Source organism: Cervus canadensis, chromosome 6 (genome assembly GCF_019320065.1).
Source record: "Cervus canadensis isolate Bull #8, Minnesota chromosome 6, ASM1932006v1, whole genome shotgun sequence".
Lineage (NCBI taxonomy): Eukaryota > Metazoa > Chordata > Mammalia > Artiodactyla > Cervidae > Cervus > Cervus canadensis.
In genome coordinates, this window is record NC_057391.1 from 39162197 (window position 1) to 39183298 (window position 21102).

A 21102-nucleotide genomic window follows, 5' to 3' on the forward strand; every position below is an offset into this window, starting at 1 on the left:
AAGTATTAGAAATATTGGCTTAATTTCTTAGTTCTTCTCTTATCAAAATTTTTGAGACCACCCCCTCTTTTAAATTTGCCTCAATGCTTAATAGCTTCTTGAAACCAAACAAAATGAGTGTGCCACTGACTTTGAGAGAAGTTACAACTTTTATTTTTAATTCTTTCTGGAGGTAGGCTATCTAATATAAGGCACCTTCCAAATTGATCCTTGCTACATCCATACCCATCCCCAGGCACAGACTACTTCTACAACTAGACTGTTCAGCATCAGAACATCTCTTCTGGAGTTCCAGCATCCTCAGGGATTCACCACTTCTCATTTTTCAAGTTACACTGGCTTTCATAGGTGAAAAGATTCTCACACTCAAATGATAAAAATACTGTTACAATTTTTAACAACCTGGAGATCAGCCAGTGATGATTTTCTTCAAGGAAAAAGAAAAGGGGGGGAGGGGAAAATGCAAATACTCAGAAGAGAAAACACCTTCATACAGCAACTGTGAGTTTTCCATGAACCAGAACATCACCTGGCTATTTATCATATTTGCAGAAAATGGAAGTTCCTGGTTAATGAAAAACAGCAACCTTCCCCAGTCAAGCAGTTTGACAATTGGCGTCTCTCTACTCCACTAATAGTCTTGTAGCATAGAATGCTCTCTCTGATGGGTTCCAGTGCTCCCCTGCAAAAAGGAAACTCATTCACTCAAATCTGATAAAATTGTAATCTCATCAACTGTCAAACCTAAAAATACTCATTCCAATAGGACAGAACTACAGTAGTACTTCCCTTATCCCAACTGCCAGCAGACTGAGATGCCTATGCATGGCTCCATTCTTAGTGATTTAGAAAAAACCACAAGGAAATAATTAAAAACAAAAATATATAAATAGTGGTTTTCTTATTTTTTCAATGTCTGTTCATATGCAGCAAAAAAATAATTCTTAGGAGCATAGATTCAAGAAGACTCAAGTCTGATGCCTTCGCATCAAGACCCACATGGAGATGACTCTTACCCACCATTTTTCCAAGTCATGTTTGTTCAACAATGGACTCTGTGGGACAGACTGCTATTGTCTCACAATATCCATTTCCCCTCTCCCTCTTGTAACAGAGCATCAAAACTCTAGCTAGGCACATGGCAACCCAACATAAGTGATATAGTTTCCTGTTGTTCATGTGACTGATTTCTGACCAATACGATGGTAGCCAAGTGATGTCTGCCTGCAGCTTCACCCAGGGCCCAACGAGAGTGTCACAGTAGTCCCAACTCAGGCATCTTGAATTCAGCAGTATCCAGGCGTGGTGTTTGTTCTCTTCAACACCTGGACCACTATCTTTGCTCCACGGTGCTGAACCTGGTACTCCATCCCTCCCAGAATTCTGTGAGCTGTTTGATATCCTTTCCTACTTTAAATAGCTAGAGATGGGTTATACTACTTATGACTTAATAATTCTGACTGAAACTCAAACACCTTCTACGCTTGGGTGGAATAAACATGTGTGGTCCCTGCCGTTATGGAGTCCTCAAGGTCCAGACATTAATTTGTTGTCTTTAGCACCTTCCTGCCAATGTGGAATCCCTCTGTAAAATGAGATTCAAGTTGTGAAACATTTATTTAACAAACACATCAGAACATATACCCCCAAGAAATGCATGCATCTCCAGCCCCTTCCAAGTGGCAAATCTTTGTTCACAGCACACTTTTTATTTATTTAAACAGTGGTACTACCATTGTTTAAAACTTTAAGGAAACACTTGAGAATCACCTTGCGCCTGACATTTATTCTATTTGTTTTTTGAAAATGTGTATTCAAAAATTTAAGTATTATCAGGTAAAAAATTATCTCCTTCTCAACCTTTGTCTTTGGTTTTCTAGTTCCCCTTCCCAGAGTGAGTGTGATACCTGGTTCTTCAAATCCTTTCAGAGATGAGATAATACAAATAGAAACACAGGTATATAGATATAGATGCTTAAAGTCTACAAGTCAATATGTAATTATATCCTTTTTTAACAAAGATGGTAGTACACACTTCTGCAACTAGTTTTTCCATATACTATCTTGGAGACTGTTCCTTATAAGCACATAAAACTCTGCCTCATTCTGACTAATGATGGAATAGTATTGTAATTTATGGTTGTTCCATAATTACTTAACCTGTCTCCTATTGTTGGATATTTATGTTTCTTCTAATCTTTTCCTGTTGCCGTAAATAATCTATACAAGATTCTTTCTGTACTTTCATGAGTGTATCTGTCGGATATATTCCAAGAAGTATAATTGCTAGGTCAAAGGTTAAGTTCATTTAAAACTGATGTTTCTAAAGTGCCTTCCAAAGAGACAGTATAAATTTTAACTCTTAAACAATGCATGAGAGTGTCTGATCCCTCTCTTCTTCCCAACCTCCCTGCCCCCTTTTTTAATTTCCTTTGGTGATGGCAAATTTCCATCTTTTGAGAATAGATTTAACTTCTGAAAATTGCTCCCAAGTCACTCAAAGTCAACCCTGATAAATAAAAGCACAATCTTTTTAGGTAACACCATTCTGAGTATAAGCTGAGCTGTGGCTTTAAAATAATGGAGCATTCTTGTTTGGTTTGTAAAATGATTCTGAAATTAGATCCAAAATGAGATCCAAACATATTCTGATGATTTGTAGCATCATTCAAATAAGTGTGTTACGCTCAGTCACATCTGACTCTCTGCAATCCCATGGACTGTAGCCCGCCAGTCTCCTCTGTCCATGGAATTTTCCAGGCAAGAATCCTGGAGCAGGTTGCCATTTCCTACTCCAGGGGATCTTCCTGATCCAAGGACCAAACCTACATCTCTTGCGTCTCCTGCACCGGCAAGCAGACCTAGGAAGCCCTGGCAAATAAGTGTACTACTTCCCAAAGGGGTACTGTTGAAGAGGACAATGTTCAGCCAAAGGCAGAAGATCTGGTGTATCAAATCAACAATTCTTATTGCATCATAGTCACACTACAAGTGAGGTATAAAGATCAAGTCATGAGGCTGCTTGGTGTCTGGTTTATGCAACTCAGTATCATCACTTTATACCCAGTTTTTTTTTTACCGTTTATCTTAATGAATTCTTAACAACTTCCTTGAGTTAAAGGTAGCAATGGAATTTCATCTCTGCTGAACCTAAGAATTCCAGACACTCTCAGTGACTTGCTCACAACGGCACTCATATGAAATTCCACAGAACACAGTGTATCACCAGAGAAATCCTGGGAAGTAATCAGTCTGCTTTTCTGTTAGGTTTCATTATGATTCCAGGGGTTATTGATAGAAGGCACCCTCAGAATCATAATTCTGAGAATTATACCTATGTTAATAGCACTACAATTAACTAAAGTTTCTTCAAACAGAGGGTAAAGATGAATAAAACTCAGATATGCAACTAGTATTGTTCTAGTGATATTTATCAATTATTCTCAGTCTCTGAGAAAGAAAAATCACTTAGTGGCATTTGCCAATATCCGGCATAAATGGTCCTACTGTAGCTGATTTCAGACTACCTACATGACATCAACTGGCTCACAAAATTTCTGAAAATTTAACAACAGATATCACTGCATGGTAACCATAGTATTTTCTGAATTTTTCTTAATTTATTTTTAATTGAAGAATAATCACAATATTGTGTTTGTTTCTGCCATACATCAACATGGATCAGCCATAGGTATACCTATGTCCCCTCCCTCTTGAATCTCTCTCCCTCCTCTCACTCCATCCCACCCCTCTAGGTTGTCACAGAGCCCTGATTTGAGTTCCCTGAGTCATTCAGTAAATTCCCACTGGCTATCTATTTTACATAGGGTAGTGTATATGTTTCCATACTACGCTCTCCATTCATCCCACCCTCTCCTTCCTTAATTTTAATAGCATGAAATTTTTGCCTGAAATTTCAAGTTCTTCAGGGCTTCAATATACTACATCTCCGACTTTTGTATTAACACTACTGTGGCTTATTGTGTTCTTATTTCATATATTTCAGAACTCAAACTTTGCTTTTAGCTTCATTATCCTCAATGTACTGTGCTTCAAAGCATGTAACTTCAATTTTCATAAAAATATATTTTTACATAGGTTGATATGTGAGTCTATTAACATTCACTCATTCAGTACTTCCTTTCTGAATTTTTCTCTGTCTCATAAATAAGAAATGAGAGGAGAGCAAGAAGCATGTACAAGATCATTTTTCTATATTTACATAGTGAAAAAGTTATAAGTAATGTGAACAAAGGAGTCAAAGGGAAATTCAATACATAGCAATTCAGGACATCTTGATAGATGGAACATTTTGCAAAGAATCTGCTTAAATAGCAGTTGAGACAAAGCATTGCTCTTAAAAGATAATTCTCTTAAACCACAAAAATGTTTAAAGATGACTTAACATGCTCATCAACTCAGTCTGTACATGTGTATATGTGTTTCTGCAAGGTGTAAGTAAGCATCACGAAATAAAATTCCATGTGAACTTGCTAATAACATCCTTCAAAGAAGTCTCCCAAACAGATGTACATGTTAAGTCATGTTTCCATTGCCCAAAATGTTTCTGGAACTGCCTTTGGGAAATGCATAAATCAAAAAGGGAAATTAAGTCCTACATGTCTTTACTTAGATGAAAAATTAGAGCCATCCAACTTGATGGTCAACCTTATTCAACAGACTGAACTCCAAGTGACTTATAGACATTTCCAAAGATCAAATCTACCCTCAAAAGATTAGATCTGTCGACATTCAAAAAGAAATTTCAAAAATGTCCTGCGCAGTGGACACAGAAGCAACCTAAATGTCCATCAACAGACGAATTGGTGAAGAAGTTTTGGTACATATATACGGTGGAATATTACTCAGACATAAAAAGGAATGAAATTGGGTCATTTGTAGTGATGTGGATGAGCCTAGAGTCTGTCATACTGGGTGAAGTCAGAAAGAGAAAAGCAAGCATCGTATATTAATGTATATAGCCAATTCGCTTTCTTATACAGCAGAAATTGACACAACACTGTAAAGCAAGTATACTCCAACAAAAATAAAATCTTCTGCACAGTAGCTGCTTCAGTGAAATAATTGTGTGACCTTTCAAGATGATGATTTAGAAGGGAACACCCTTATTGAGATGTATACACTCTGGCACATTTTATTTTAAAATCTCATTATGTTATGAGGGTCTTCCCTCAGAGCTCAGTTCGTAAAGAATCCGCCTGCAATGCAGGAGACCCCGGTTCGATTCCTGGGTCAGGAAGATCCCCTGGAGAAGGGATAGGTTACCCACTCCAGTATTCTTGGGCTTCCCTTGTGGCTCAGCTGGTAAAGAATCCACCTGCAATGTGGGAGGCCTGGGTTCGATCCCTGGGTTGGGAAGATCCCCTGGAGAAGGGAAAGGCTACCCACTCCAGTATTCTGGCCTGGAGAATCCCCATAGACAGAGGAGCCTGGCAGGCTACAGTCCATGGGGGTCACAAAGAGTTGGACACGACTGAGCCACTTTCACTTTCACGTTATGAGAGTGTCACTTCACAGAGTGGTCAAAAACACATATCTGGGAATCATTTGTGGTCTGCCTCCAACATTTCCCAGCCATGTGACCTTGAACAAGTTATTTACTCTCTCCACACCTCACTTTTCCTCATCTGCAAAATAAAAGTAGCAAAACACTCCTGGTGGTACTGTTTTGAGAGTGAAACAAAGATAATGTATGTAAAATCCTTAACTCCAGGCCTCCAATGTGACAGCTACTCAATCAATGGCAACTATTTTTTCTTTTTATCTTTATTACATTGCACATAGTCCTGCATGTCCTTTTTTGCAGATGACTTTATTATTTTACCTCATTTATTAGAAATGAGGTAAACACTACTAGACTGTTACTTTATTGAGAGGGCTACACTGGGGCATATCGCAGTACCTTGAGGTGGAAAGCAGAGACACCACAGTAATAATTACTATTCAAATATGGTAGAAAAGTAGAGAGAAATTACACCTAGATAGCAAAACTATATTCCTGGGACGAAATTATGATTCAAATGGAAGACTAATGGAATATAATCAACTCTATTCTTAGTTGAAAATGTAGCAGTGGTTACATTAAACAGCAGTCTCATACTTCAAGAACTAACTTACCGTTTCCAGGGGAGAAGAATGAGGGGGAGAGAGAGAGAGATTGGAATCAACATGTACACTCCACAATATTGAAAATGGATAACCAACAAGATCGTACGGCACAAGGAACTCTGCTCAATGTTACGTGGCAGCCTGGATGGGAGGGGAGTTTGAGGGAGAATGGATACATGTATACATATGGCTGAGTCCACCTGAAGCTGTCACAACATTGTTAATCGGCTATACTCCAATATAAAACAAAAAGTTTTCTTTAATTAAAATTTTAAAAAAATAGTTGTCTCAAATGGGAAAAATAAGCAGTCTCATTATTCTTAATCTCTTCATCCTTACAAGTCATCAGAAGCCCTAATCTCTTATCCCTGTCCATGTAACATCAGGCGCCCTATTGGGAATTCCAAGGTCTCACACCCTGTGCCCAACAATGAAGGAAGTCCCAGAAAAGTCATCACACAGGGAAGAACAGGAATGGAGCTGAGCCAGGCACGTCTCAGGAACAGGTCTCTAACCACTGACCAAGAGGACTCCAAAATATCTTCAGGGGTTGAGGAACTCTCCAGGACACATTTGGATCAGGGGCAAGAGAATCAAAGAAGCAAGGAGAGATGTCAGCTCTCCTCACCTTACTTTCAAGCTAGCTCTGCCTCCCTTCTTTAATAATAGCCTTCCTGGGGGTCCCTTAATATTTGCCAAAAACCTCCAAAGTGTTAGGTATAGTCAGAACATATAAGGAACCTTCTCTCCCCACTAGGAAATATTTCTAGACACTAACTTCTGGGAAATGATAAAGTGCATACATTGCAAATATAAAGGGTTATATAAATACTTAACAATCGAAGCATTTCTACTACTCTGCCCACAAAAAGCCATTACCTCTGTCTTTATGACAGAAGGTTTAATGTCGCTGAATCTTGCTCAAGTGTAATATTCACTTGAACACAAAGGTCCAATTTTATAGTGGCAATTTTTTATCCCAAATCACAGTCACAACCTAATCCAATTCAAGCATTCTGATGCCACATCTTCCATGAAATAGCTTTTCTTCAGCCATACTTACTTTCCAACTCACTGCCTTCCCACCGCCCCAGTGCTCGACTCAAGAGTACATACACAATAAATTATGAGTGGAGAGAGGAACACTTCATAATCATAACATGTCTCCTTAGGAAAGGTGCCCTAAACAAGAGAAAGAATAGTAATAACTGCCATATGTGGCAGGTTCTCTAAGTATATTATCTTTAATCTTCACCACCACCTTGCAAAGAAGGTGAAATTATTATTCACTTTACACACAGGAAGCTGAGAGCAGATCAGTAGCTATCTTGCCCAAGAATTCAGAATTATTAAATGGCAGAGCTGGGATATAAACAGCCTGTCTGTCTCTAGAATTGGAACTCTTAACCACTTTGGTAAAAAGCCTCTAACCTAGGAAATCGCCTTAAAGAGATCCCACACCTACTATGTAACAATCACTGATTTCCCCCTCTCCTCTCATGGATCACTATGATGCTTCCTCTTAGTGTTGCCAAGAATGCAGTCAAAGCTCGCAATGCCACCCAGTCATGACACCCTCATCTGCTTTCTCTCTGTTTGCAGAGATGAGCAGGCATAACCCAAGGCTTAGTCTTCACATTTATTCTGGGCTTCCAGAAGCTTCATTTCCCTTCCTTCTGTTGCCTTAAGTGCTATAGGGCTAAGCTGAGCAACAGTGAGCTGTGTGACTAGCAACATACTATAATCAACACCACTCTTCTTGTCTAACACCAAACTTACTGTTCCCAGGACATCTTTTGCAAACAATCTCCTGGAGCATGCAAAGATACACTGTGGAATCACATTTTATAGACACTTGTGTTCTAAAATCATGGAGTATACAGTCATAAAAAAAAGAATGAAATACTGCCATTTGCAGCAACAAATATGAACCTAGAGATTATCATATGGACTGAAGTCAGAAAGAGAAAGACAAATACCATATGATGTCACTTACATATGGAATCTAAAATATTATATAAATGAATGTATTTAGAAAACAGAAACAGATTCAGAAACACAGAAAACAAACTTATAGTTTCCAAAGAGGTAAAGGGGGGAGAGGGATAAACTAGGAGCTTGGGATTAGCAGACCAAACTATTGTACATAAAATAGATAATTAACAAGGACCAACTGTATAGCAGGTAATTACATTCAATATTCTGTAATAAACCATAATGAAATAGAATATATATATATATATACACATACATATATATATATATACACACACAAACACACACCTGACTGACTGAACAAAATATAAACATGTATATATAAATGAATCACTTTATTGTACATCAGAAACTAACACAATATTGTAAATCAATGAGAAAATTCAATGAGAAAATATAAATAAAATCAAGAAGCATAGCAAAATAAAATAAAATTGCCTTTAAAAATCACATATATGTGGCAAAAATACACAATGGGGAAAAGACAGTCTCTTCAACAAGTGGTGCTGGGAAAATTGGTCAAACACATGTAAAAGAGTGAAACTAAAATACTTTCTAACACCATACACAAAAATAAACTCAAAATGGATTAAAAACCTAAACATAAGACCAGAAACTATAAAACTCTTAGATGAAAACATAGGCAGAACACTCAATGACATAAATCACAGCAAGATCCTCTATGATGACAACCCAGAGTAACGGAAATAAAAACAAAAATGGGACCTAATTAAACTTAAAAGCTTTTGCACAGCAAAGGAAACTATAAGCAAGGTGAAAAGAGAGCCCTCAGAATGGGAGAAAATAATAGCAAACAAAACAACTGACAAAGAGTTACTCTCCAAAATAAACAACAGCTCAAGCAGCTCAATACCAGAAAAATGAACAACCCAATCAAAAGGTGGGCAAAAGACCTAAACAAACATTTCTCCAAAGAAGACATACATATGGCTAATAAACACATGAAAAGATGCTCAACATCACTCATTATTAGAGAAATGTAAATCAAAACCACAATGAAATATCATCTCATGCTGGTCTGAAGGCCATCATCAAAAAGTCTACAAACAGTTAAGTGCTGGAGAGGGTGTGGAGCAAAGGCAACCCTCTTACCCTGTTGGTGGGAATGCAAACTGGTACAGACACTATGGAGAACAGTATGGAGGTTCCTTAAAAAACTAAAAATAGAGCTACCATATGACCCTACAATCCCACTCCTGGACATACACCCGAGGAAACCAGAACTGAAAGAGATACATGTACCCCAATGTTCACAGCAGCACTGTTTACAACAGCTAGGACATGGGAGCCACCTAGATATCCATCAGCAGATGAATGGATAAGGAAGTTGTGGGACATATACACAATGGAATATCACTGAGTGGTAGAAAGGAATGCATTTGAGTCAGTTCTAATGAGGTGGATGAACCTGGAGCCTATTATACATAGTAAAGTCAGTCAGAAACAGAAAGACAAGTACTGTATATTAACACATATATATGGAATTTAGAAAGACGGTACCAACTATCCTACATACAAGACACAAAAGAGACACAGATGTAAAGAAGAGACCTTGGACTCAGTTGAAGAAGGCAACGGTGGGATGATTTGAGAGAATAGCATTGAAACATGTATATTACCATATATAAAATAGATGGCCAGTTCAAGTTCAATGCATGAAGCAGGGCACTCAAAGCCAGTGCTCTTGGACAACCCAGAGGGTGGGGAGGGAGGTAGGAGGGGGGTTTAGGATTGGAGGGACACATATATACCTGTGGCCAACTGATGTTGATGTATGGGAAAAACCATCACAATATTGTAAAGTAATTATCGTCCAATTAAAATAAATAATTTTTAAATAAAAAATAAATAGAAAAAATCACATATAATGTAAATAACTATATTGTAAAAATTATATCTAATTATATATAAATAAAATTACCCTTACAATCACCCACAAAGTACACTGTTTATGATATCATGTATTTAGTTTTGCAATCAGAATTCTTAGCAGATTTAATTTTGAGAATCACTCATTTAGAAGGAAAGTCAAGATGCAGATGCCTACATATTCCAATCATTCTGCCTGTCAAAAGGAGAAAATGTTCCTGGCTGCTTGTAGGATATACTTCACTCTTTTTAAGGTATAACATGATAAAAGTTGTGTGTGCTATTGTGACACCTTACTCTAAGATAGTTTCTTAAGTCAGAGAGCAAATTGGGTCCTTGAGTAGCCACAATGTCATCCAATATCCTGCTCAGAAAGAACAAATAAGTCCAGGGATAAACACAACTCAATTTCTCAAACTAAGATCCCCATTATGTTAGGAAGGAAAGATGAGAAAGCCAATTCATGAGAAAATTAACCCCCTCAACCACTTGCCTCTGTCTTGCATGGCTGTTTCTGGTTCCTTTCTCCACTTACTTTTTTCATGCCTTTCTATATGTGTAGTTTTTTTTCCGTAACTATTTCTTGGACACCTTTATAAAGCACTTAGTCCTGGGCTCAGTCACTACGGAAACTTCTACATTTCCCTACATGTTTTCTTTTCTGTGGAAGTTTCTTGTTTGCTTCCTTCTTCATTGACTCATAGCCATTCAGAGCTTTAAAGGAGCGACATCACACTTTGGGCTTCTGACACTCCACCCCATTTTCAGATTCACATCTCCCAACTCCTTTTATTGACCAAGGTTATGACTGTGGCAGAGATGTCATCTGGTTAAATTCTGAATTGTGTATGAAAAGGAGAAAGTCTGAGGATGACCCAGCACAGCCAACAGATCTGGAAAAACATGCTCTGTCTGCAGCCCAAGGCTCACAGATGCCCAACAGCATCCCATGAGGCAGCTGGCCCTGCTCTTCTATCTGTGAGTGAGATGATGTTCAATCTGTTGCTTTCATTTTCTAATTCCCAAAAGTTTTTAATAAATGTTCACCACAGTCCTTTTTATAAGAGAAATCATTTTTGGAGGAACACAAAAGGAGACCAACTTACACTGGTAAAGAGGCAACACAAAAATAGAGCAAAGTTCTTCTCAAGATAAGATGGGTAAGGAGAACCAGAAACTCTCAGGCTGGAAGTTAACTTGGTCAGGAAGTCAAAGTCTTGAAAAAGCAAAAGCTGTAAAGCTTTGATTAAAATTCCCATCGCTGGTTATATTTATATGCCCATTCAGGTGCTCATAAAGGAAGGGCATTTTTATTAAGAACGCTGTAGATCACTTTGAATACATTTCCCTGTACTTTTCTTTGCTCCTTCCTCCATCTTTTTATAATGATATAAATTAAAGGGCAGAGGCATCAGGTGATAATGATGGATTTTCTCCACTATTTGGCTTGTGCCACAACAAACCTTAATATTATTTTAGCAATGTGAGTTATTTGATCTAGAGGATCCGCCTGCTCAATACAGTCAGAGGTAGTGCTCAGGAACCAGCTGGCTTGACCTGGGGCAATCAATAGATTGACAAACTAGCCTTTTTTAAGTCCAAGAACCTATTTTATAGGAATATTAAGCTTATGGTGTTCATACAAGAAAGGGACCTGAAGTCCGTGCCAAAGGTTTCACAGCCGAAAGCATTCACAGGACACTTTTATATCCTTAAAGAGGTTCTCATAGGCTCTGAACCAGCCAAAGGCAGGAGGGAGAGGGCACTGAGGAGACATAGCCATTCATCTGAAATAATTATGGACAGGTTTAAAAATACACAAACATAGCCTTGAATATCTGGCTTTGTGTGAATGATCCTGTGATTGTTTCAACTTCAACAAATGCTCCTGTAACTGTTTTGTAGACACGATGTGACAAGCAAAATAAGTGAGTAAAAGATGAAAAACCATGAAAAGGAGTTATATTGATACCATTTCCCCAGTCTCATGCCAAGTTTTAATGACCTAACTCATGTCCCTGTGTCAGAAGGTGGAAAGGTACTTTTAAGTTCAAAGGAAGCTTGCCCTGAGACTGCATGGACCCTCCTGACAAACCATACTATTATGTGATTCCAGCTGGTGGCAGATGGGTTGGAAGGGGAGTATTAAGAGGGAGAGGCGTTTGGGATGTAGATTTGTAAGGGTTTCCGCCTTCTCAGAAAGATACTGCCATTAGCCTCATTATCAGTCACTGCAAACTGCTTAAACACCCTTCCCCCACTGAAAGCTAACATAGAATGTCAGACTCTTCAGTCATCAAAGCCTACAGGGGGTCTTGCACTGGAAAAACGGGCTGCTTTTTCAACGAAAAAAAAAAATATTTCTTCTGTGGGCTCCTTCACTATTATCATGGACTTTCCCATTAGGGTGATGTTTATTGCTTTCCTCCTCTCCCAGGCTTTTTAAATGTCCCCTATTGAAAAGACAGAACCTCATGCAGTGAATTTTGATTAGAAGTTCATATCATCTCTCTTCTAATACGAAGCTAGTGTTCAAAGGGTACCAGAATGGAGGCCTGTAATTTTTAGCTGGAGCACCCTAATATTTCAAACAAAGGATATGATAAATGACAAAACAGGCAAGAAATTACTCGATTAAAAATGACAGTATGAGCTATTTCCCTGGAGAACAAATGACTGGCCCTCCAACTGATGCCTCTGGTATCTACAGAGGGTGAAATCAAACCTCTCCAAGCAATCTGCTGCAAGGCCAGTGCCAGAGAAGGGAGTGAGGGGAGGAAGCTCAGAGCCAGGGAGGAGCAGGCACAGCAGAAGGAGGGACACTGATTATACTCCAAATCAATGCGTTATGCTGACAGGGCTCTGCAGTAGGAAAAACTAGCAACCAAATTGTGTCTCCTGAGCCCTGCCCGTCAGTAGGTGTTACTATTCATACATGCAAATCTACAAGCACTAAGCAGAGATTAAAAGGGAGAGGGAGGCAGAAGATAGCAAGAGGAAAAAGACTTCAGCTCAGGCTGCAGATCAGAGTGGCAAGCATTATCATAAACATAAAAACTGAAATTCTCCCTCATTCCAGTTCACAGGTGCTTTGCTTTAAGGGAAAAAAAAAAAAGTAAACCACAGATTCCTTTATGTCAGAAAAAAAAAAAACTGCCTAAATTCTGTTTTATCACTGAACAGCTGTTCTTTCAAGTTCTGGCTAAGCCCCTTCAATCTCTGTCTTGATTAGTCTAATTATGCATCTACTGAAAATCTAATGCCAACTTTGAATTTAGTTCATCACTACCCAAGGCAATATCCTCATTTATTCGAGCCCATGGATCCCGTCCTGCAAGCGCCTGGGGAACATGTCTGAGAGTAAATATTTCTAAGGGCATGTGTGATGTGCAGAATAATTACTCAGATACCCAGGTAACATACAGCAGAGATCTTGAGCTTCTCTATCCCCATGAGTAGATTCGTGTTGGCATAGGATTTTTCCATGATGAAGTTAGTACTTGTTCTCCTAGGATGCTTCCCTGAGGTGGTAAGGCTGACTTTTCATTATGATTACGAACATACAGCATCACTGTAGACCAGCTTATCAGCTAACGGAGACAATGTGAAGATCCACAGACAACATCAAAAGAGCACCTTTCCTACCCCAGGGAAGCCACTGATAAGCCAGGAACAGGGCCTGGGCGTGAAAACCCCAAGAGTCATTAGAAACACCAGGATGAAAAACATACCACCAGCCTGGATTAACAGAAGGGCCATTACCAATTCCCAGCCCTGATGCTCAATAGGGATGTGTCAAACTGCCAGATTTGTGCTATCCAGGCACAGCCAAGCTCTGGTTTCCCCTGGAACGAAAACAGGCCCCATACGGGGTCCAAGTTACATGTAGGATAAACATCTCCCCTTCCCATTTGGAGAAAAGCACTGCTTTAGACTTCCCTAGCAGCTCAGACATTGAAGAGTCTGCCTGCAATGTGGGAGACCCGGGTTCGATTCCTGGGTTGGGAAGATTCCCTGGAAAAGGGAATGGTAACCCACTCCAGTGTTCTTGCCTGGAGAATCCCATGAACTGAGGAGCCTGGCAGGCTATAGTCCATGAGGTTGCAAAGAGTCAGACATGACTGAGCAAGTAACACTAACATCTCTTTAGGCAAGTTGTGTCAAAGAGGGCTGTTTTACTAGGAAATCTTTTTTAGATTTTGAGGCATTTTGGAATGCTGATTAATAGCCCTTTACATTTACACGTTGCTTTCATACACACTGATTTATTTATCTCATCCTACCATCCAGAAATCTTCCCATCCAGAAATCTATTGCCATGACTAATTCACCACCCATAAAATATTCTCTATAATAATCACTATCTTCTGCTTGGTTTTAAAATGTGCTAATTATTTTTGCCAAGGATGTTAAAGCATCCGAAGTGCTATCAGATCTCTCTTTAAAGCTGAGAAAAGAGATTCCAAATAGCTGGAGGAAAACTCTTATGTTCAAAATTAGTCTTTGATAAAAACCAGATTTGACACTTCCGGGGAAGGGGGTCATTTTTTTTTTAAGTAAAATAAGATTCAACTCATAGAGGAAACAAAGTAGGATCTTCTCTCACCCAACCTCACCTCATGTTTCCAATCACATATGTCTCCCCACATCAGTTCTGGAGAAGAGTAGACCGCACCATTGATAGTAAAGGCAGAGGCATTTTTTTAAAGAATAAAGTTTGAGAAAAGTCATGAGGAAAAGAGGATCTAAATTAGGATCCTTATATTAAAGCAGGGAATAAATGAAAATCCCACACCCAAACATTCTTTATGAATGAAATACATCAAACTTGTCTCTTTCTACTCAACTGAAAATAAAATTTACCATCATCTAAAACTTGAAGAGTGAATCCTCAAATTTAACTTTAGAAAGGTTGGTTTCTCTTCTCATCTGTTTCCATGAAAAAATCATTTACTGACTGCCCATCATTCTTCTTATTGACATGTTCTATGATGGTGACAACCTTTCTGGATTGATGTCAGAGACATTATCATCTTCAGAGGGAAACAGTTATGAACAATTTAAGTATCCCATTTTGCACACATCTTAAAAGTCACCATGATTGTTTTCAAATACAAGAATTTCAAATCAAATTCCTTTTATATCCTGTCCTTTGGTGGAGATTAATTCCCCTTCCTTGTGTGTGGATCAAGTGACTCTCTTTTAATAAATAAACTGTGGCAGAAATGATAGAGCATGACCTAGGAGGGTCAGTCATGAAATACACTTAAGACTTCCCTGTTGTTCTCTCTGTTGGGTCACTTGCTCTGGGGAAACCAGCTGCCATGATGTGAGGGCACTCAACCATTCCTATAGAGAGGTCCACATGGTGAGGAACTAAAGCCTCCTTCCGACAGGCTACGCAAATCTGTCATGCAAGTGAGTCAGCCACTTTAGAAGTAGCTCCTTCAGCTCCATTCAAGCTTTCAAGGACTGTGTACCTGGCCACATCTTGACTATAATCCCAAGAGAGACCGTAAGCAGAACCACCCAGCAAAGTCCCTCCCGCATTCCTGAACCACAGAAACTGTGGGATAATAAGTGTTTACTGTTTTACTCCACAAAGTTTTGGGGCAGTTTATTATATGACAATAGATAACTAACACAGTCTCCATTATCAATAAAAATTTATAGGGCACCTACCCTGTATGAGACATATGCAGATGGCCCATGTATATGTGTGTATATAGTTTCCTTTCTGAAGAGGCTATGCTTTTTCTTCAGTGAAATCCCCCAATCTTGGGGGAAAGTTTTAAAACAGAGTCTACAGACTCCACTCAACATATTTAGAGAAACAGGTTTCCCCCACCTACTCTTTTCTTCACTCTAGAAAGGATTTTGTTTGTCATTTAAAAACAAGTCTTGCTATTATCATGAGTGTCTTCAGAATCTGACACTGCACCATATTTATGTTTTGTCCTATTTGTTGTCTTCCAAGTGCAGCTGAGACACAGCAACATTTTCAAATAATAGGCAAAGAAAGCAAATTCTTGGAAGAGAGCTGTCACCCAGCTTTTATTGGCAGCACAAAACTGAGGTTTTAGCTAACAAGACACACATAAATATTCCTGATGCCTGCTTATTCTGAATGTTATGTCTCCCTGGCCTGTCATTAACAATACAGATCAACACTCTAGAGTCCTGAGTAGGGAGGGGACACCAATGCCAACAGAATGTCAATGCCCATGGATGGCGCAGATGATCAGGCAACTATTCAGAAAAGCTTACCTCAGGAACTAACTCTCAGGCAGTGAACAGAACGGGCTCTTTCATATGATTTACTTTTTATGGCTGTTTCCATTTTACGAAGGCCTGAGAAATGTCTGCATGCCTCCAACAAATAGTTCTTCTCCTTCTGCACTTGATCTTTGAAACATTCTACAGGCCAGGCCAGGAGACTGACCAGGAGAGTGGGCCATTCCCAACCCAGCCAGAGCCTCCCTCCACATCACCAGCCAGTACAGTTACGGGTCAAGGACCGGACGGCTTGGGCTCCAGCCTTGGTACCAACTCCTGGGGTGAGACAGCCCCCTTGATGTTTTCTGTGCCTGGACATCGGCATTTCAGAATGTAAAAATAAAAGGAAGGAAGGGAGCTAGGAAGTTGGAAGGAAGGGAGAAAAGGGAGGGAGGGAAATAGATAACAAAGAGATCCAAAGGACTCTCAGCTTTCTGTGCTGCTCTTATTTAGTTCCAAGCAAATGCCATTCAGAGGGTGACATACATTGGTGCTCAACACATTCGGCAGAAAGTAGAAGCAGTAATTGAGCCATGAGACAGCCTGGATTTGAATCCTGGCCTAACCATTTCTTGCGTTTGTGACCCTCAGCAAGTAAGTTTCAGGTTCTCAGCTACAAAATGGGGTCACAGACCTGTCCCCATAGCTCAGTGATTTAAATGAGGCTTAACAGGTAAAGCACTAAGCAACATGTGGCTTGTAGCCTGTGTTCAAGAGATGCTGTTGTTGTTCAGTTGCTCAGTTGTGTCTGACTCCTTGCAACCCCATGGACTGCAGCACACCAGGCTTCCCTGTCCTTCACTGTCTCCCAGAGCTTGCTCAGACTCATGTCCATTGAGTCGGTGATACTATCCAAACATCTCATCCTGTCGTTCCCTTCTCCTCCTGCCCTCAACCTTTCCCAGCATCAAGATCTTTTCCAATGAGTCAGCTCTTCGCATCAGGTGGCCAAAGTATGGGAGCTTCAGCTTCAGCATCAGTCCTTCCAGTGAATATTCAGGGTTGATTTCATTTAGCATGGACTGGTTTGATATCCTTGCTGTCCAAGGGACACTTAACAGTCTTCTCCAGCATTACAGTCTGAAAGCATCAGTTCTAAACGCGCTCAGCCTTCTTTATGGGCCAACTTTCACATCAGTACGCTACTACTGGAAAAACCATAACTTTGACTAGACAGGCCTTTGTCAGCAAAATGATGTCTCTGCTTTTTAATACTGTCGAGGTTCGTCATAAAATTTTCTTCCAAGAAGCAAGCATCTTTTAATTTCATGGCTGCAGTCACCGTCCACAGTGATTTTAGAGCCCAAGAAAATAAAGTCTCTCACTGTTTCCATTGTTTCCCCATCTATTTGCCATTAAGTGAGGGGGCCAGATACCATGATCCTAGTTTTTTGAATGCTGAGTTTTAAGACAGTTTTTTCATCAAGAGGCTCTTTAGTTCTTCTTCTCTTTCTGCCATTAAGGTGGTGTCATCTACATATCTGAGGTTATTGATATTTCTCCTGGAAATCTTGATTCCAGCTTGAGCTTCATTCAGCCAGGCATTTTGTATGATGCACTCTGCATATAAGTTAAATAAACAGGGTGACAATATACAGCCTTGACATACTCCTTTCCCGATTTGGAACCAGTCTGTTGTTCCATGTCCAGCTCTAACTGTTGCTTCTTGACCTGCATACAGGTTTCTCAGGAGGCAGGTAAGGTGGTCTGATATTCCCATCTCTTTAAGAATTTTCCACAGTTTGTTGTGATACACCCAGTCAAAGCCTTTAGCATAGTCAATGAAGCAGAAGTAGATGTTTTTCTGGAATTCCCGGGCTTCCTTGGTGACTCAGATGGTAAGGAATCTGCCAGCAATGTGGGAGATCCAGGTTTCATCCCTGGTTGGGAAGATCCCCTAGAGAAGGGAAGAGCAACCCACTCCAGTATCTTGCCTAGAGAATTCCATGGACAGAGGAGCCTGGGAAGCTACAGTCCCTAAGGTCACAAAGAATTGGACATGACTGAGCTTTCACTTGCTTTTTCTATGATCCAACAGATGCTGGCAATTTGATCTCTGGTTCCTCTGCCTTTTCTAAATCCAGCTTGTACATCTGGAAGTTCTAGGTTCACATATTGCTGAAGCCTAGCTTAAAGGATTTTGAGCATTACTTTGCTTGCATGTGAAATGAGGACAATTGTTCAGTAGTTTGAACATTCTTAGGCATTGCCTTTCTTTGGGATTAGAATGAAAACTGACCTTTTCCAGTCCTGTGGCCACTGCTGAGTTTCCCAAATTTGCTGGCATAATGAATGCAGCAGTTTAACAGCATTATCTTTTAGGATTTGAAATAGCTCAACTCGAATTCCATCATCTACACAACTTTGTTTATAGTAATGCTTCCTAAGGCTCACTTGACTTTACACTCCAGGATGCCTGGCTCTAGATGAGTGATCATACCATCATGGTTATCCAGGTCATTAAGACCTTTTTTATACAGTTCTTCTGTGTATCCTTGCCACCTCTTAATATCTTCTGCTTCTGTTAGGTCCATACCATTTCTGTTCTTTATTCTGCTCACCTTTGCATGAAATCTTCCCTTGGTATCTCTAATTTTCTTGATGAGATTTCTAGTCTTTCGCTTTCTATTGTTTTACTCTATTTTGTTGCATTCCCTCTATTTCTTTGCATGTTCAAGAGATATTAGCTGCTATTATTTGTATTGTAAGTGCATGATTGCATGACCAGTAGAAGCTATGTTTCTCAGTTAGTCCTCTGGTATAAAAAACAACCATCCAGGGACTTCCCGGGTGGTGCAGCGGTTGCAATTTCACCTTCCAATGTAGGGGTGTAGGTTCGATTCCTGGTTGGAAGCTAGGATCCCACATGCCTCAAGGCCAAAAAACCAAAGTATAAAATAGAAACAGTGTTGTAGTGAATTCAATGGGGACTTTAAAAATGGTTAACATCAAAAGAAAAAAACATTCTATTAAAAAAAAAAAAAGAACAACCATCCATCTGAGGACTAGGGTGTGTATCTCCCAGCTTTCCTGCTTACATGATTTGCATTACCCTATAACCATCTAGCGGAGAAGGCAATGGCAACCCACTCCAGTACCCTTGCCTGGAAAATCCCATGGACTGAGGAGCCTGGTAGGCTATAGTCAGTCCGTGGGGTCGCAAAGAGTTGGACACGACTGAGCGACTTCACTTTCACTTTTCACTTCCATGCATTGAAGAAGGAAATGGCAACCCACTCCAGTATTCTTGCCTGAAGAATCCCATGGATGGGGGAGCCTGGTGGGCTGCCATCTATGGGGTCGCACAGAGTTGGACGCAACTGAAGTGACTTAGCAGCAGCAGCAGCAGCATAATCATCTAGAGGAGCAATCACACAGCTTTGCTGAACAACAAAAAACATGTCTAAAGGGGTCTGGGTTAAGGTAGATCACAATTAGAGGGGAGCTTTGGGCATGGAAGACATATAGCTAATACCCTCCCAGGTGCATAGACACCTGGACGGAAATGAGAGAACACCTTCATCTCTGGTTCTAAAGCAGGTGAGGTCAGCACAAAGAACAGTAACATCTTCTCTTTCCCATACATGTTATAAGGAATAAGCTTTCAAAACCATGGACAGCTCTTTGAGATGCACAGCCTCCAGAACATCGGCTGTGGAGGTACCCTGGGCAACCAGGCTGGTTTGGATTCCCATACTCAGGAACAGCTGGGGCCACAGCCCATCCCCAGACCACCTGACCCCCACACAGACACTTCCATATGCACTGGAAGGAGCCAGTGGGGAAACCGAGGCAGGAGAATGGCCACACCAGGGTAGGAATCACTATGGTTTCCCTTAGCCCCTCAACATTCCTTTCCTGCCAAAACCACTTCTATTTTTTGAGGATGCCCATAAATTTTTTTTAAAAATTAAATGGGAAATTCATTGTTCAGTCACTCAGTTGTGTCCAACTCTTTGCGACCCCATGGATGGCAGCACACCAGCCTTCCCATTCCTTCATATCTGCCAGAGTTTGTTCAAACTCATGTCCATTGAGTCAATGATAGGAAACTAGTGTTTATAAAAAGCAGATTAGGTAGTTGGATCTGGTTGCTGGAGCATTCATGAGGCTTGTGAGAATCTGAAGTTTCTCTGTTAAGGACAAAAATTTATAACTCTGCAAACAGAACTCTCTTGGTATATTTAGTATGATGAAAAAGTAACCCAAAATAGCCGGTATCAGATCCTCTTTCCTGAGAGTAAGTTTTAAGGGAGTGGGGAGAAAGGGAAATGGGCTGAAGACAAAGGTGGGAAGTGGGTGGCCAGGAGGTAGGTCATCATTAGGGTCTTCTCTGCAAAACAGAAGTCAAAGTGGGATGAACACATAAGAAACTAACACCATACACAAAAATAAACTCAAAATGGATTAAAGATCTAAATGTAAGACCAGAAACTATAAAACTCCTAGAGGAGAACATAGGCAAAACACTCTCCGACATAAATCACAGCAAGATCCTCTATGACCTACCTCCCAGAATATTGGAAATAAAAGCAAAACTAAACAAATGGGACCTAATGAAACTTAAAAGCTTTTGCACTACAAAGGAAACTATAAGTAAGGTGAAAAGACAGCCCTCAGATTGGGAGAAAATAATAGCAAATGAAGAGACAGACAAAGGATTAATCTCAAAAATATACAAGCAACTCCTGCAGCTCAATTCCAGAAAAATAAATGACCCAATCAAAAAATGGGCCAAAGAACTAAACAGACATTTCTCCAAAGAAGACATACAGATGGCTAACAAACACATGAAAAAATGCTCAACATCAC